At 49.7% G+C, this 17216-nt stretch overlaps 1 long non-coding RNA gene across 1 annotated transcript in view; it reads right to left on the bottom strand.

The window, feature by feature from the left end:
• Positions 1-1597: 1597 nt before the first annotated feature.
• The window catches only part of LOC121279884, a 54616-nt gene continuing 38997 nt past the window's right edge, over positions 1598-17216 (bottom strand). The window contains exon 3 of the long non-coding RNA XR_005943519.1: positions 1598-1983. This is a non-coding gene — a long non-coding RNA (uncharacterized LOC121279884). The remainder of the gene's footprint in view (positions 1984-17216) is intronic.

Here is a 17216-nt window from a genome sequence, read left to right as displayed (position 1 = left end):
AGTAATAAAAATTAGATCCATTCTACAACTCTCCATTATGTACCAGCCGTGTGTCAGTATCTTCAAAAAATCACCAATTATACATGAACTGTTTTTAAAGTAGTTGCCAGTTTTTCAATAATTCTTCAGTGATGTAAACAATCTGATTTGAATGAATATTATTTTAAGTGCTCCCACAAGACTAAGGAAAGAAAGTTTTGGGGGAATGGAATTTAAACAATTAAAACATTATGATCTTATTTATTAGGCTGGGAAAGAAAAATCTAAAACTGTCTGGTACATTTTGATTTATTGATATAATGCACATTAGTTGAAGTTAACGGAATTGGTGACACACTACACTGGTGCATCATACAATTCAATCTCCTCCTCTACCTTGCATGTTTCATCCACATCGTTGGGAGGAGGCCTGATGCCTCTCAAGATGGGGACTCAACTCTGGATTACTATTGTACATCCTGATGGGCACTTGTAACAGGTGTTGGCAGACAGCTAGCACCCTGCCCTCCCCTCTTCATTGTGGGTTTTGCCAGAGAAATAACAGAAATGAGAAAAGAACATTAGGGCCCCTGGAGTAGTGTTGATGTTGGGAGATAATGTAAAATAACAATCATGGTTCTGGAAACCCATTCTACATTTCATCCATTCGTTTCCATGACTGCAGCTTTTATTTCTGAATCTTAGGTCCAGGTTGATTTCAGAAGGCAAATTAATCTATAATTTAGATTTTATTTTGATTTCTTTCTCCACTAGGAAGGCAGGCTGGTCACCTGCATCCAAGTCCCTTTAGTAAGTATTGTTCTTGAGCCAGCCATTTTAAGGTGCAGAGCACAGCCCAGCCTAGGTCAGTCTGCTGTCAGATATTCATCTTTCCCTGAGGGGACGATGCTTTGTTTCCACTCAACAACTTCCCTACAGAGCCCAACTTGAGATCAGGACCTCATTTATTGTGGGAATATTTTTGTGCTTTTAATAGGAATCTATACTGACACAATTGGATACATCATCAGAATTTATAAATGGAAAGGAATAAGACAGTAAACCTGACGTACATTATAGAATATGATTCCTGCATTGTAGGAAATAGTCAGGAATGCAGTACATCTGTCAATATCTTGTGAGGAATGAAGGTGGTGTAGTAACCTTTAAGTCATGCTGTTAAAATTGTTGCATTGTGAGACTACACGTTCCCAACATTTTGGGTTGGCCTTTATTCCTGCTGATGTAGTGCAGTAATATATAGCACACACCCTTGTAATAGACATTTAGTAATGATTGTAATGCGATTAGATCTTCACTGCAAAAATCTCTTTCACTTTCTGATTACATCAGTGTGTGCAACGACAGAAATGCAGCTCCGTCAAAACTCTGAATAATCACAGCAAGAAATCAACAGCATTCGATGAAGCAAATTTTAATGTTGGGCGTAAATATTTTATGATCCAAGGGGCCACCTGTGAAATCCATCATTGAGATGTATTACCCCTTGCTCTGTATATAAATGAAAATAAATAAATAGCAATAATACTTCAATGCACAGTTTCATTTACATTTCTAATTTTGCTGTGCAGTATTTTGTCAAAGATAATGTGCTGAAGCATATTTTTGAAGGCAGTGGCACTATGGGAACTTCTGTAAATAATGTTATCATGGCTTTTGCACAATGTGATTCAAACAATGGTAAATAAGTTAACAGCAACTTTTAGTTTCAACGATTTAACAAGCCGGAGAGAGTCAGCAGGAATGCACTAAAGTGCCTTTCGTCCCCTTCTGTAAATTCTGCTTGACGTTCTGGAGGAGGTTAATCCCCATTCAGCATGAGAAACCCTTTCAGCTTTGCTCCGTGGTGTAAGTACAAATGTCACTCTGGGGACAGACGATACTTGCCCCAGTTCATCCCGAGGAGGCAGCTTTCTTTTCCTGCTAACTCCAAATGTGTCACTGGTGCAAGAGTCCACTGAGATAGCTGTCACCTCTCCACCCCTTCCCCGTTCGGTGAAAGGCAGCATGTAGGTCAGGTACAATGTCCATATGTGGGGGAAAGAAGAGAAGAACAGGAGTTCACACAAATACTAAATACAAAATAACAGTATTGATGTTACTGCATATTTTCTGTTTGTGCTTGCCGATTGCATGTTAAAATATTAATGCTCATGTGTGGATTGACATTTGTTTATATCTGAATTGGATAAAATGAGAAGTTGCTCATTCTCCTTCTCTCTTGTTCTTATTCAAGGGGATAAATACCTTGCTTCAAGCTAGAGAAGTTTGAAAGCGACTGCTAAACTGGAGGATTTTGATCCCCTTTAGTGCTTACATACAGGCACTGCCTGTGAACTGGTGGTATTCCCCTGGACCAAAGTACAAAACACAGAGGGTGTATGCTGAAAGTATAGAAAGGAACTCAAGAGAAGTCAAGCACAAGGCCCATCCTGCTGCTCCACGCACGTTTGACCTCCACTCTTTGAAGTCTGGACCTTTTCACTTTTCTTATCAAAAGAGTCAGTTAAAAGGGGAAAGACACAGCTTTCTCTCCCACTGTTAGAAGACAACATCAGGTAAGAGTAAGGAATTCTCACTTCAATAATGTGGCTTATCCCCTGGGACTTTTTTCCTTCATAAATATTGAGTGAATTGATCATGTATAGACTGGTTTCTGATGTGTGCAGCATTTAAGTAAAACATAACCCTATAAAATATATTGCTTATGGCTCACTTAACAACTTCAGGTGTGTAAAACAAGCCTGTAACCAGTCTCTAATAACATTCACCCTATCTACCCTATCATTAGCATTTTTGCTTAAGTAGAAAATAAGACAGTGACTGAGCCTACAAATGTTGCAATAACTAGCTCGAAGGTTGCAATCAGACAATAAACCTTCTGCTCAGGTATTAATATCTGGTCACTCAAGTTCTGATTGGCTCATTAAAAAGAACCACATTATTTAATTATTTTTCCCAGTGCCAACCAGGCAGTCTGAATCTTGGCTGAGTTAATGGGGAGGTGAACATGCATATGCTAACACGGTTTCTCTTGGTGTCGTTATGTAGACACGAGGTAGGCAGTTGTGAAGTAGAATATTGATTGCTTTACATTGACCCAGATTAGTGGCGAAGGGGAGGTCACTCTGCTGACCGGATTCGAAACAGGGGCCTGACCTTTTTACTTTGGAAGCTGAGCTCCATCCTGTCCCAGCTGCAACGTGGATCCATCGTCCAGGTGAGTCAGGAGCCCTAGTTCCAGCAACACCAGGCCCCCTTACACGCCATGAACTGAAGACACGCCCCTCAAGGTTAGCCTTCAGTTCAGTGACTTTCACTGATTTTAAGGATGCCTGTTAACTGTTTTTACTTCCAGGCTCCCCCTCCCTGTCAACCCCTTCACCCAGAGCACTGCTCATCCCACCCGCACCCCTGACACTGCACACCACCCCGAACCCATATGAACCCCCAACACAGCCCTTCCCCTCCAGACACTGACCACCATGTCCTTTCACTGCTCACCACCCCTCCCTGCCCTCCCAAATACTGCTCACACATATCCCGACATTGCTTGACCCCTCCCACAGCCCCGGGATGACTGAGCAGAGTCGGGAGAGGGTTGGGGAGACAGTAGTGTCAGGGGTGCAGAAGGGATCAGCAAGAGTCAGGGGGGTCTGAGCCATGTCAAGGGTGCAGGAGGAGGGTGAGCAGTGTCAGGGAGGGGGGTTAGTATTGTTGGGGTTGAAGTGGTCAGTGTCAGGATTGGAGTAAGCAGTGGCGGTGGGGGGAGGGGGCGGGTGAGCGGTGTCGAGGGGGGCTGAGCAACTTTGAGGGTGGGTGAGCAACGTTGGGGGGAGGGATGTCGGGGGGTGAGTAGTGTCGGGGGTGAGTAGAGGTCGGGGGGTTGAGCAGTCGGGGGGGTTGAGCAGTGTCGGGGGGGTGTGAGCAGTGTCGGGGGGGTGAGCAGTCGGGGGGGTTGAGCAGTGTCGGTGGGTGAGCAGTGTCGGGGGGTGTGAGCAGTGTCGGGGGGATGAGCAGTGTCGGGGGGATAAGCAGTGTAGGGGGGTGAGTAGTGTCGGGGGGAGAAAGCGTAGGCAGGGTGAGCAGTGTCGGGGGGGGTGAGCAGTGTCGGGGGGGTGAGTAGTGTCGGGGGGGGGTGAGCAGTGTCGGGGGGGGTGAGCAGTGTCGGGTGGAGGTGAGCAGTGTCGGGGGTTGAGCAGTGTCGGGGGGGTTAAGTGTCAGGGGGTGTTGAGCAGTGTCGGGGGTGGTTGAGCAGTGTCGGGGGGTGAGCAGTGTCAGGGGGTGAGCAGTGTCGGGGGGGGTGAGCAGTGTCGGGGGGGGTTGAGCAGTGTCGGGGGGGTGTGAGCAGTGTCGGGAGGTGAGCAGTGCCGGGGGGGTGAGCAGTGTTGGGGGGTGAGCAGTGTTCGGGGGGGTGAGCAGTGTCGGGGGGTGAGCAGTGTCGGGGGGGTGAGCAGTGTCAGGGGGGTGAGCAGTGTTGGGGGTGAGCAGTGTCGGGGGGGTGAGCAGTGTCGGGGATGAGCAGTGTCGGGGGGGGTGAGCAGTGTCGGGGGGGTGAGCAGTGTCGGGGGGTGAGCAGTGTCGGGGGTTGGTGAGCAGTGTCGGGGGGGCGGGTGAGCAGTGTCGGGGGGAGTGAGCAGTGTCGGGGGGGTGAGCAGTGTCAGGGGGGTGGGTGAGCAGTGTCGGGGGGTGAGCAGTGTCGGGGGGGGTGAGCAGTGTCGGGGGGGGTGAGCAGTGTTGGGGGGTGAGCAGTGTCGGGGGGGTGAACAGTGTCGGGGGGGGTGAGCAGTGTTGGGGGGTGAGCAGTGTCGGGGGTCGGGTGAGCAGTGTCAGGGGGAGTGAGCAGTGTCGGGGGGGTGAGCAGTGTCGGTGGGGGGTGAGCAGTGTCGGGGGGTGAGCAGTGTCGGGGGGGGTGAGCAGTGTCGGGGGGGGTGAGCAGTGTCGGGGGTGAGCAGTGTCCGGGGGGGTGAGCAGTGTTGGGGGGTGAACAGTGTCGGGGGGGGTGAGCAGTGTCGGGGGTGAGCAGTGTCCGGGGGGGTGAGCAGTGTTGGGGGGTGAACAGTGTCGGGGGAGGTTGAGCAGTGTCGGGGTGTGAGCAGTGTTGGGGGGGTGAGCAGTGTCGGGGGGTGAGCAGTGTCGGGGGGTGAGCATTGTCACGGGTGTGGTGGTGTCATGTCATGATAATGATATAAGGTACCAATAACTCATAAGGGATTGAACACATTGCCTGTTAATTTATTCAGACTAGGCACATGAGAACAGTTGTGTAGGCACAAATCTTAAAGGCATCAGATCTGTGTGTGTGCTCTGCTCAAAGCGAAAGTGAAGCTAAGACTGGATTGCATGACATATTTTCCTTCGAGTGATTTTATGCTGACTTCAAGGCATATTACAACATACCCCTTTCTTTTTAAAAATACTTTACCCTCTTCCAAAGAAGTATAACAATTACAATACGTGTTCACGTTTAGTTACAATTACATAAGTGTATAGAACTGATGAATCTATGAGTCTCTAAAGTGTTAAGGTAATTTGATGGTATGGCCAGATCTTGTAATATAACCCAGTCCGGAGGTGTCTTTAATTGCTCACAGTGATCTGTGAGGTTTTCATTCTTGGATGTTATTCCTGGTTGTATTTGGGATCTTGTCCTAGATGCAATAGGACTGTATGGTGGTTGATGAGCTGGAATGGATCTGATTTGTTCTAGCACATTGCCGCTGCCAATGGCCTTTTCTGCCACATGCCTTGCATAATTGATGAAAAGCTGGGTCTTTTTTGGTACATGTAGAAGACAACACCTTCCACCTGTCTTGCTGAATTTGGATGTTCTAGTGAGCCCGTCAACAATTGGTACTTAGGATGTGTAAGCTTTGTCGACCTGCGAGGATCACTTCATGCTTACGTCCATACTTGAATAACTCTTATTTGCTATATGTTTTGGGCTTGTCTAGCAGATCTTTCTGGAATGTTTCCATGGGAGTGGATGTGATCACCAACTCAACAATTCCGTCTGCTAGCTTTGCATTTCAAAAATCACAGTCCGTGTTTTCTCTGCATCTGCTGACAAAGCACTCTATGGATTCTGTAGGCGGTTGTTGAAATGACATGAACTCTAGTCAATGAAAATGGAAGTCTTCCAAAGTAGTTCATATCCTTTGTGGATCCTTTAGATCTTCTTCTGTTAATCCTGACATCTTCAGCCTTTGTCGACCTTCATTTCCAATTATTAGGCGAATTTTTATGGCTTGTTTGTCTGGTTCAGACAGACCTGAATCAAGAAACCATGGGCAGGATTTTTGGGTCGTCAGGCGGGCATAGTGGGCGGGCCTGGGAGCAGCCAGAAAACAGCCCACCACCCGCGATCGGACCCCGAATGTGATTTCACGCTGGCTGGCCAACTAACAGCCAGAGCCAGCCAGCGCAAAAGGCAAACTGAGAACCTCAGCGCTGCCAGGGTGGGGGGTGGGAGGAGGGCCAGTGCAAAAGTCTGCGCATGAGCAGGGGATCATGCACTGAAAGCTCCCTGAAGGCAGGGAGCTGAAGATTTTTAAACCAATGAGTAAAGTTTTTAAAGATCCCGAAAAAATATACACAAAGCAGACTTGCTCACCTTAACGTGTATATTTGAAAAATTCTGCCCCCCCACCCCCACCAAACTGTGGATGAGGTTTCCTAAAAAATCCAAAGGCCGCCTGGCCAATTCTCCCACCCGCCAACCGCAACGTTGGACGGGAAGTGATTGATTGATCAATGGCCTTGATTGGCCCCTTAATTGTCAGCGGGTGTGCTGCCAACTCTCACCGACCGAAATATCACACGAGTTCACGATGACATCAGGACACTCACCCCACGTCATCGTGCGCTATTTCACGCTCGGCTGGGTCGGACTTGCGCTCCAATGCCGAATGGAAAATCCTGCCCCATAGCACTGCACGCTGTTTAAACATTTTGAATTCAGATAATAGATCAGCTGCGTTCCAATTCAAACTAGGGAATTTTGTGAACATTCTGACAATACTCCTTTGACCTTCCTTCTCCTGCAGAAAATGGGATGAGCGTCACTGTGGCCGCTTTCATGCGCTTTTCCAAAGCTCCGCCCGCAAAGGTGGATTGTGGTGGAAACACACCATGGAGCAATGGCGTCTTTGCTTTTTATTCAAGTTATTGTTCAGCAACTCCCGAAGCCAAACGTTATGATCTCAATCTTCTCTGGCCTGATTTTTATGACTATTTTTGTTGTTTTGTTCAACTCTCCCTTGCTCAGTATCAACCCAGCCTCCACCCTGGTCACTCATTTTTCCTGACTTTCCTAACCCAATGCTAGCCCTCTGGATGCATTGTCCCACTCAAAGAACTGACAGGCTAGGCTCTGAAATCTCACCATGAGGGATCTGTCTGCACACCAGCAGCTAATTTGAGCACTAGCTTAGCACTATGTCTTCAAAGCTTTCCTGCACAGTCAACTGCTGCATTCGCAACACTCTCTGATGCTGCAACTCCGTTGCAGTCTGACCAAAATGTCAAGGTCGTCTCATGCCATGTAGTGCGACCTAAGGCTGTTTACCATGTGCCTGTACTTAATCTTGCTGCCACTGTCTCACCACTGCTGATCGCCGTCTCATGTTATTGTAATCTATAAGGCACCAATCACTCATTAGGGATTGTTGTGAGTTTGTTTATTAAGACAAGGCACATGAAAACAGTTATACATAGGTGCAGAGCTTGAAGGCTTCATGTATGTGCTCCTCTCAAAGCAAAAGTGAAACTAAGACTGGAGCACATGACACATCTCCCTTCTAGTGATGTCATGCTGCTATTCCTTAAAGACGTTTTACAATACTGACCAGTGTTGGGAGGGGCTGAGCAGTGTCAAGAGGAGGGGGGCAGTGTCAGGAGGGGATCAGCAGTGTTGAGAAGGGGTGGGCAGTATCAGGAGAGGATGAGCAGTGTCGAGAGGGAGTGAGCAGTGTTGGGGTTGAGCAGTGTCAGGAGGGGGTGAGCATTGTCGGGGTTGAGCAGTGTCAGGAGGGAGTGAGCAGTGTCAGGAGGGGGTGAGCAGTGTCGGGGTTGAGCAGTGTCAGGGTTGAGCAGTGTCGGGGTTGAGCAGTATCAGGGTTGAGCAGTGACAGGGTTGAGCAATGTCGGGGTTGGGCAGTGTCGAGAGGGGATGAGCAGTGTCGGGAGTGAGCAGTGTCGGGGTTGAGCAGTGTCGAGAGGGGGTGAGCATTGTCGAGAGGGAGTGAGCAGTGTCAGGAGAGGAGTGAGCAGTGTCAGGAGGGGGTGACCAGTGTCGGGGTTGAGCAGTGTCGGGGTTGAGCAGTGTCGAGAGGGGGTGAGCAGTGTCGGGTTTCAGCAGTGTCAGGAGGGGGTGAGCAGTGTCGAGACGGGGTGAGCAGTGTCAGGAGGGGGTGAGCAGTGTCGGTGTTGAGCAGTGTCGAGAGGGGGTGAGCAGTGTCGAGAGGGGGTGAGCAGTGTCGAGAGGGGGTGAGCATTGTCGAGAGGGAGTGAGCAGTGTCAGGAGAGGAGTGAGCACTGTGAGGAGGGGGTGAGCAGTGTCGAGATGGGGTGAGCAGTGTCAGGAGTGGGTGAGCAGTGTCAGGAGTGGGTGAGCAGTGTCGAGGGGGTGAGCAGTGTCGAGGTTGAGCAGTGTCAGGAGGGAGTGAGCAGCATCAGGAGGGGGTGAGCAGTGTCAGGAGGGGGTGAGCAGTGTCGGGGTTGAGCAGTGTCGGGGTTGAGCAGTGTCGGGGTTGAGCAGTGTCGGGAGGGGGTGAGCAGTGTCGGGGTTGAGCAGTGTCGGGGTTGAGCAGTGTCGGGAGAGAGTGAGCAGTGTCGGGGTTGAGCAGTGTCGGGAGGGCGTGAGCAGTGTCGAGAGGGCGTGAGCAGTGTCGAGAGGGCGTGAGCAGTGTCGAGAGGGGGTGAGCAGTGTCGAGAGGGGGTGAGCAGTGTCGAGAGGGCGTGAGCAGTGTCGAGAGGGGGTGAGCAGTGTCAGGAGGGGTTGAGCAGTGTCGAGAGGGGTTGAGCAGTGTCGAGAGGGCGTGAGCAGTGTCGAGAGGGGGTGAGCAGTGTCGAGAGGGGGTGAGCATTGTCGAGAGGGAGTGAGCAGTGTCAGGAGAGGAGTGAGCAGTGTGAGGAGGGGGTGAGCAGTGTCGAGATGGGGTGAGCAGTGTCAGGAGTGGGTGAGCAGTGTCAGGAGTGGGTGAGCAGTGTCGAGGGGGTGAGCAGTGTCGGGGTTGAGCAGTGTCGGGGTTGAGCAGTGTCGGGGTTGAACACTGTCAGGAGGGGGAGCAGTGTCAGGAGGGGATGAGTCCAGGAAAGAGCTGAAATATAAGCTGGTTTAAGGTGTGTGTGTGGGGGGCGGAGAGATAGAGAGACAGAGAGGTGGAGGGGGTTGGTGTGGTTGTAGGGACAAACAAGCAGTGATAGAAGCAGATCATCAAAAGATGTCAACGACAGTAGTACAATAGAACACATAGGTGTTAAAGTTAAAGTTGGTGACATTATCTAAAAGAATGTGCTAATTAAGAATGGATGGTAGGGCACTCAAGGTATAGCTCTAGTGGGTTTTTTTTTAATAATGGAAATAGGTGGGAAAAGGAAAATCTTTATAATTTATTGGAAAAAAAAAGGGGGAAACAGAAAGGGGGTGGGGATGGGGGAGGGAGCTCACGACCTTCCGGACTGAATATTGAATTCAACAACTTTAGGTCGTGAGCTCCCTCCCCCATCCCCACCCCCTTTCTGTTTCCCCTTTTTTTTTCCAATAAATTATAAAGATTTTCCTTTTCCCACCTATTTCCATTATTAAAAAAAATACCCACTAGAGCTATACCTTGAGTGCCCTACCATCCATTCTTAATTAGCACATTCTTTTAGATAATATCACCAACTTTAACTTTAACACCTATGTGTTCTATTGTACTACTGTCGTTGACATCTTTTGATGATCTGCTTCTATCACTGCTTGTTTGTCCCTACAACCACACCAACCCCCTCCACCTCTCTGTCTCTCTATCTCTCTGCCCCCCACACACACACCTTAAACCAGCTTATATTTCAGCTCTTTCCTGGACTCAAACTCAAGTTCTGTCGAAGGGTCATGAGGACTCGAAACGTCAACTCTTTTCTTCTCCGCCGATGCTGCCAGACCTGCTGAGTTTTTCCAGGTAATTCTGTTTTTGTTTTGGATTTCCAGCATCCGCAGTTTTTTTGTTTTTATCAGGAGGGGATGAGCAGTGTCGGGGTTGAGCAGTGTCGGGAGGGGGTGAGCAGTGTCAGGAGGGGGTGAGCAGTGTCGGGGTTGGGCAGTGTCGGGAGGGGGTGAGCAGTGTCAGGAGGTGGTGAGCAGTGTCGAGGTTGGGCAGTGTCGGGAGGGGGTGAGCAGTGTCAGGAGGGGATGAGCAGTGTCAGGAGGGGATGAGCAGTGTCGGGGTTGAGCAGTGTCGTGAGGGGGTGAGCAGTGTCAGGAGGGGGTGAGCAGTGTCGAGAGGGGGTGAGCAGTGTCAGGAGGGTGTGAGCAGTGTCGAGAGGGGGTGAGCAGTGTCGAGAGGGGCTGAGCAGTGTCGAGAGGGGCTGAGCAGTGTCGAGAGGGGCTGAGCAGTGTCAGGAGGGGGTGAGCAGTGTCAGGGTTGAGCAGTGTCAGGGTTGGCAGTGTCGAGAGGGCGTGAGCAGTGTCGAGAGGGCGTGAGCAGTGTCGAGAGGGCGTGAGCAGTGTCGAGAGGGGGTGAGCAGTGTCGAGAGGGGGTGAGCAGTGTTGAGAGGGCGTGAGCAGTGTCGAGAGGGGGTGAGCAGTGTCAGGAGGGGTTGAGCAGTGTCAAGAGGGGTTGAGCAGTGTCGAGAGGGCGTGAGCAGTGTCGAGAGGGGGTGAGCAGTGTCAGGAGGGTGTGAGCAGTGTCGAGAGGGGGTGAGCAGTGTCGAGAGGGGGTGAGCAGTGTCGAGAGGGGGTGAGCAGTGTCAGGAGGGGGTGAGCAGTGTCAGGGTTGAGCAGTGTCAGCGTTGGCAGTGTCGAGAGGGCGTGAGCAGTGTCGAGAGGGGGTGAGCAGTGTCGAGAGGGGGTGAGCAGTGTCGAGAGGGGGTGAGCAGTGTCGAGAGGGCGTGAGCAGTGTCGAGAGGGGGTGAGCAGTGTCAGGAGGGGTTGAGCAGTGTCGAGAGGGGTTGAGCAGTGTCGAGAGGGGGTGAGCAGGGTCGAGAGGGGGTGAGCAGTGTCAGGAGGGTGTGAGCAGTGTCGAGAGGGGGTGAGCAGTGTCGAGAGGGGGTGAGCAGTGTCAGGAGGGGGTGAGCAGTGTCAGGGTTGAGCAGTGTCAGGGTTGGCAGTGTCGAGAGGGCGTGAGCAGTGTCGAGAGGGCGTGAGCAGTGTCGAGAGGGGGTGAGCAGTGTCGAGAGGAGGTGAGCAGTGTCGAGAGGGAGTGAGCAGTGTCAGGAGAGGAGTGAGCAGAGTCAAGAGGGGGTGAGCAGTGTCGGGGTTGAGCAGTGTCGGGGCTGAGCAGTGTCGAGAGGGGGTGAGCAGTGTCGGGGTTGAGCAGTGTCAGGAGGGAGTGAGCAGTGTCGGGGTTGAGCAGTGTCGGGGTTGAGCAGTGTCGAGAGGGCGTGAGCACTGTCGAGGGGGGGTGTGCAGTGTCAGGGTTGAGTAGTGTCAGGAGGGAGTGAGCAGTGTCGGAGTTGAGCAGTGTCAGGAGAGGTGAGCAGTGTCGGGGTTGAGCAGTGTCAGGAGAGGAGTGAGCAGTGTGAGGAGGGGGTGAGCAGTGTCGAGAGGGGGTGAGCAGTGTCAGGAGTGGGTGAGCAGTGTCAGGAGTGGGTGAGCAGTGTCAGAAGGGGGTGAGCAGTGTCGGGGTTGAGCAGTGTCGGAGTTGAGCAGTGTCGGGGTTGAGCAGTGTCGGGGTTGAACACTGTCAGGAGGGGGTGAGCAGTGTCAGGAGGGGATGAGCAATGTCGGGGTTGAGCAGTGTCGGGGTTGAGCAGTGTCGGGAGGGGGTGAGCAGTGTCGGGGTTGAGCAGTTTCGGGGTTGAGCAGTGTCGGGGTTGAGCAGTGTCGGGGTTGAATACTGTCAGGAGGGGGTGAGCAGTGTCAGGAGGGGATGAGCAATGTCGGGGTTGAGCAGTGTCAGGGTTGAGCAGTGTCGGGAGGGGGTGAGCAGTGTCGGGGTTGAGCAGTTTCGGGGTTGAGCAGTGTCGGGAGGGGGTAAGCAGTGTCGGGGTTGATCAGTGTCGGGAGGGGGTGAGCAGTGTCAGGAGGGGGTGAGCAATGTCGGGGTTGGGCAGTGTCGGGAGGGGGTGAGCAGTGTCAGGTGGGGGTGAGCAGTGTCGAGAGGGCGTGAGCAGTGTCAAGAGGGGGTGAGCAGTGTCGAGAGGGTGTGAGCAGTGTCGAGAGGGGGTGAGCAGTGTCAGGAGGGGGTGAGCAGTGTCGAGAGGGGGTGAGCAGTGTCAGGAGGGTGTGAGCAGTGTCGAGAGGGGGTGAGCAGTGTCGAGAGAGGGTGAGCAGTGTCAGGAGGGGGTGAGCAGTGTCAGGGTTGAGCAGTGTCAGGGTTGGCAGTGTCGAGAGGGCGTGAGCAGTGTCGAGGGGGCGTGAGCAGTGTCGAGAGGGGGTGAGCAGTGTCGAGAGGGCGTGAGCAGTGTCGAGAGGGTGTGAGCAGTGTCGAGACGGGGTAAGCAGTGTCAGGAGGGAAGTGAACAGTGTTGGGAAGGGATGAGCAGTATCAGGAGGAGTTGAGCAGCGTCAGGAATGGGTGAGCAAACATTGGGAGTGGGTGAGCAGTGTCGGGAGGGAACAGTACTAATAATTTTGGGTAAAACCACTCGCTAAGTATTGGGCCAACAGGCCAAGTTTACAGCCTGGCAGCTGGAGCATCAGCCAGTGCTCCTAAGGGAGCCATTTCTCGCGAACTGGAAAGTCAGGCTTCCAGCACACCATTGCAATGCTCAACAGCAGTGAAGGCCTCAGCTTTCACCACTATAGGGATCAGAAGATCCAAGCCTATATTTCCCATTGTTTGATCACTTAGACCACACTTCCCCTGCCTCTTGCTACATCTCAATACCCAGATGAAAACTACCAGCTGAGATTGCGATCTATGTTTAGGTCTGTCAGTTTGCAGCATGTTGCAAAGGTCTGAGAGTGTCACCCTGACTGATTAGGGTTTACAGGAACCTTCCCAAACCAGGGACTAAAAATATTTGCGTCACAAATAGGCATTTTGAATGTTAACATTCTTAACGAGCCTGGATATTGACATGCATTTGGGCTTGAAAAGTTTTCTGTATGATGGAATCTATATATATTTCTGCAGCTTTCTGCTTTCTGTAGATGTTGGTTGTTTTCATGCCTAGCTGCATTATTTTTTTACAGCAAATTAGTGTGAAATGGAAACAGAATTATCTTCATTGGTCAGAAAAGATGCTAAGTAAATCTGTCACAACTTGGTGTCGGGGGCACCAGGTAAAGAAAGGGTTAATCGTACAGAATGTCATCAGGCTGAATGGAGTATAAGGATAGCTGGGAGTGATTACAAGGCTGTAATCTGATGGAGGGGTTCAAATGATATCATAAATCGTAGGAGTGAAGCTCAAGTGGTTTATAACTGTCATCTGAACCCCACGATTAAATTACTGCTTTGTAATCACTCCAAGGTATCTTGTTATTAAACTTTCTTCTGCTGTACATCACAGAGGCTTATTTCTTATTTTAATCACCTAAGAATGTATTTGTTTGTTAAAAACCTGTACATTTTTTGTTTTATCATATATTTTATTAGAAGTTTAAATAATATATTTTGGTCAGCTATAATTTTTAGAGAAGTTAAGGTGCCCATGTACAACTTGTACTTAATATGTGCTGACCTGCAGTCACAAAACAGGAATTATTTCTCCTTTACATGCATCCATAGTGAATAAGCATCAGATCTGAACTCTAAATTACAACCAATATGGTGCACATTAACATTGCAGAGGATGCCAGGCACAGCTTCTGTTTTTAAAGTTTAATAAAACATGTCACAGACTAAATATTATACTCAAAACACCCCTGCTTTAAACAGGTTGCCATCTCTATGGTATTTAATGAACTCTTGTGCCTGAGGATTTTGCTCAGGAATGGTCCGAATGTCTACTCCCTGCCCCTGCTTGTGTCTGTGTGATTGGCAGAGTGGAGAGCTGTACCAGTAAAACATGCAGCGGAGGACTCTGATCATCACTAACAACCAGCTGGTCCAAGAAATGTTGCATTTGAAATGAGATATTTGTTAACTGGCATGTTTCAATATTAATTTACATGCAGGGCATTGGCCTGATGGCACCATGTGTTGGTGTATTAACATGCTGTGCCGCATAATGTTCCTTACACTGTGCATTCCCAATCTCAGCTGGGCTGTTTGAAGAGGTGCCAAATGCAGGCAGAGCTCTTCTACAGAAGGGGAAAATCTGAGGGCATATCAACCTGTGGTATTCAACATTCAATTATATAATGGAGTTGCACAGGGCTGGAATGACTTTGCCTGGTTGCCCTCTTTTAGGAGACTGTCGTGTGACATTGCAGACCTAAAGAAGGGGAGAAGGCATATATAAAAATTAAATTACTTAAAATGCCAGATTGGTATTCAATCTGAATTATAAATCCATGAACTTTGCATTGAAACAGATCAAATATTTTCTTTAAAATTCTCCAATTCTGCAAGATTCATTGAAGCCTTTTGGATAAAATCCAAAAGGATGCTGTAAAATGTTGAATATTTACTGATTGTTAAATACTGATTGAATTATTTTCCTTTTATTTAATTTTTCTCCCCTTCCTCCCTTAAGGCATTAACTGTTTTTAAGGTACATAGGATATATGTACAGTACAGGTTTATGTGCAGTAAGGATGCTTGCACTCCGCAGGCATCTCGACCCAAATGTGTGAGCTGAAATAATGATTGCCAACCTGCTATTTGATTATAGCGTAAAACAAATTCTGTCCTCATAGGGCCTTCACTAATATTGAAGTTCAATAAGAAGAAAAAAAAATCAGACAGTCCCATTAGCAATGACACATGCATTATATCAGCATAAGACAATGTTACTCTTGCAAAATTCTCCTCACTAACATTTGGGCACCGGTATCCAAGTTGGCAGAGCTGTCTCAAAGACTATTTAAGCAACTGGCATAGTCTTACTCAGATTCAAATCTATCAGATAACAGCTAAGGCTCCTCCATTGCCATAATTGAACTTGTCGTGTCCTACCAGTGTGATAGGTTGGAGCACAGTTTGGCGTAGTCAAAGAGTGGCCCTGAGAGTCCTCAACATTGACCCCAAACCCCATGAAGTCTCATGGCTTTAGGTCAAACAAGGTCAAGGAAGTTTCTCACTGATTATCATTTGCCCCAGCACTCAACAGATAAATTTGTACTTCCATATCGAAAATCACTTGGAGGAAGAATGTTTCTGATGTGAGAGAATTCAGTGTGCACCACCATGGGGTTCAGTTGTAGTACCGCTGACTGAGCTTTTTGAGCCCTGAAGGATATAGCTGCTAGACTGGACCTGAATTAAGTGACATGGGAACCAACAAGAGCAAGTAACCTACTGAACCTCATCCATAGTAACCTACCTAACACAGATACATCTATCCATGTTAGCATTGGCATCATCACACAATACTTGTAAAGACAAAGGGCAGAATCATCCCAGATTCGCACTAAGTACAGTAGCAGGCTTGAAAAAAGACATTTTATCCACCGGTCACAATGGCGGATTTTTGCGTCGTATCATCCTCTTCCCATCTCATAAATTATGCAGTCACAGGAAACATGCTGGAGCACTGACAGGCAGCCTCCAATTTACCCACCACACCATTACCTCACTCTGCGCACCTTATTTAAACTGCAGGCACGTGCACACTTCTCAATGCTCGCAGCCCAGGATTGCTCTGGTGACGGCATGGCCCCAACAGCCAGTAAGAGTGTAGCCCCCCAATTCAGTGACGCATCTCTGGGACATCTTCTGGACATCGTGGAGGCCGACCACAATGTCCTCTACCTCCACTTGGGCCGGAGGAGGCCCATCAGTCTCACTACTCTGACTTGGGAAGCAGTGATAGAGTTGATCAGTGCCAATGCACACACAAGAGGTGTGCATCCAGTGCAGAAAAAAGATGAATGATCTGATCCATGTCACCAGAGTAAGTCAACCATTTCTTCAATCTCAACTCACACGCTCACAAGCCCATTACACACTCTCTGGCATCTCACTCACTGCCAGCTTAAAGGAAATCGCCACTCATTCTCTCACATACATCCAAACATCTTGACCTGGCCTCATCTCCTCTGAAGATAGCCTCCTAATCGCGTCCATGGCTCCACTCAGCACACACGCATGCCTAGCATCCTTCTCATTCGGCCTGGCATGCACCATGCTCACATTCTCTCCATATGCCTCTATGCAGGACAAGATCGCACACAATCAACGGGAGGGGTGCCAGACCGGGGATGGAGTGCTGGGCATCAAGGTCCTCACTCTGTTCAAGATTCATGTGTTGGAGTTGGCCGGAGAGAACGTGGACCATTCCTGTAGAGATGGTAAGGTTGGCGGCAAGCATTCACTTCAGGATCCTGCACCACATCATCCTTCTCTCAATGCTACTCTGTGTCCACTGTTCTGTGTTCAATGCAGCTGCCAAGCACTAATAATCTCCATTTTCTTTCCTAGCACATCTGCCACGTTGCCCTCAGCCAACCTTGACCCGACCGCAAAGCTGAGAGCACCTCAGATGAGGACCCTGAGGGCAGCACTGTTGAAAACCTGTTACGGTGCTCACTCATACCTTCCACTAGCACAGCAACGCACACCTCAAAGGAACTTAGTTGTAGAACAGCCTTGGGATCACAATCTGGTGAGCACACCACACAATCTGTTCCACAGCAGGTGGAGGCAGGAATATCCTTGGTCGTCAGCACTGGGTGGACTGCTAGAGGCAAGGAATCTGCTGAATTTGAGTTAGATGATGAGCGTCTGGACTCGATTCTCAATCAGTTGCTGGAGCTGCAAAGACAATCATGGGAACATCAGGAAGGGCTGTTTGGTGCACTCCTTAGATTGCAAGGGATGATGGAGCAGTCTGTCCATCTTTAGTCCACCCTGGAAGATGTCAGGGATCTGACACCTGCTAAGGATGTAGGAGTCGTGGGCGCACCCTGGGAATCATGCACAGGCTTGAAGGAGGTGTTTTTGGTGGTGGCACACCAGCTG

Source organism: Carcharodon carcharias, chromosome 7, assembly GCF_017639515.1.
Source record: "Carcharodon carcharias isolate sCarCar2 chromosome 7, sCarCar2.pri, whole genome shotgun sequence".
Lineage (NCBI taxonomy): Eukaryota > Metazoa > Chordata > Chondrichthyes > Lamniformes > Lamnidae > Carcharodon > Carcharodon carcharias.
This window is presented reverse-complemented; position numbering and strand designations above follow the sequence as displayed.